The sequence below is a fragment of the Silene latifolia genome, chromosome X, assembly GCF_048544455.1.
Source record: "Silene latifolia isolate original U9 population chromosome X, ASM4854445v1, whole genome shotgun sequence".
Taxonomy (NCBI): Eukaryota; Viridiplantae; Streptophyta; class Magnoliopsida; order Caryophyllales; family Caryophyllaceae; genus Silene; species Silene latifolia.
Window position 1 is genome coordinate 107502837 of NC_133537.1, and position 1271 is coordinate 107504107.

General features: G+C 40.8%; 1 non-coding gene across 1 annotated transcript; it reads left to right on the plus strand.

Moving 5' to 3' along the window:
* Window positions 1-288: 288 nt before the first annotated feature.
* LOC141625217 (small nucleolar RNA R71) lies at window positions 289-394 on the plus strand. Its single transcript, XR_012535009.1, has one exon. It is a non-coding gene; the product is annotated as a small nucleolar RNA R71 (small nucleolar RNA).
* The last annotated feature ends 877 nt before the right edge of the window (window positions 395-1271 follow it).

Genomic DNA, 1271 nt, shown 5'->3' on the forward strand with positions numbered 1-1271 from the left:
GTTATCTCAACTTTCTCCTTGGAAGCTTCAGAAATCTCGAGCTTCTCGAGACGGGCAGAAATAGAAGTTATAAGTGTCACAACGGCACTCATTTCATCACTTTGCTTTCGTGACTTTCCACGTGAACTTCCAAACTCAGCTCTATGGACTGCCATCTGCTCAATAGTGTTCCAACCTTTAGTTTGACCGGTATTGTTTTGGAACCTACCATTAGCAGCTGCATCCAGGATGACCTTGTAATCATCATATAGAGCATTATAAAATAGGTTGCAAAGATACCATTGCTGGAAACCATGGTGAGGGACAGCTCGGACCAAACTTTTGAAACCCTCCATGCTTCGCAAAAACCTTCATCAGCTCCTTGTTGGAAACTTGTGATTTTACTTCTCAAGGCGTCAGTCTTTGAAAGTGGAAAGTACTTCTTGTAGAAGGCTAATGCTAGAGATGTCCAGTCCGTGACTCCAGTTGCTACCCTATCAAGGTAGCGGTACCAATCTCGCGCTGAATCCTTCAAGGAATATAAGAACATCAACCCCTTTACTTCATCCTGAGTCACCCCAGCTGGTATAGGTATGGAACAGCAGAGTCCGTGAAAATTTCCATATGCTTCAAGGGGTCCTCATCTCCAGTAGACTAAAAACCGATTTCGCTCCACTAAATCGATATAAGAGGAACGAAACTCGAAATTACCCGCAGTAGGGGTAGGTAACTGGTGCCCCTTTGGAAGATGGTGTTCCTTTGGCTGTAGATTATCATATATGGTAGCCATAATTGCCAAAATGAGAGTACTCAAGTCTTCCTCTCAAAAACCTGTCTTCTAACTGTGCAAAAGCAAAACTAGAAGCAAAGGTAAGCAACGGTCTCAAGGAACCAAAGTTCCTTGAGATAAGAAAAATAAACTAAAAATAAAGCAAACAGAATTACACCGTCTCCCCGGCTACGGCGCCAAAATTTGATACCGTCGTTTTGTATCAAAATTAAATTTATAATTCCAAACTAAAACTATAGCTAGTGATAGTAAGGGTCGAACCACAGAGAGACAAGGTTGATTTTGTTTGCTATTTTTCAGTCTATAAAAGTAACAATTAATTGGGGGGTTTTGAGATTGGTTGACTAATTGGCTAATTGTTAAAATGAAATTTCTCAACAAGATAAAAAGAAGACTGGGAACTTCGGTTCACCACGGCAAATGTCAGGTCAGTAAAGTAGCAGAGGTCTTATAATACGGTCTCAGGGAATATAAGCTAGCCTTTTGATCTATGCTCAAATTA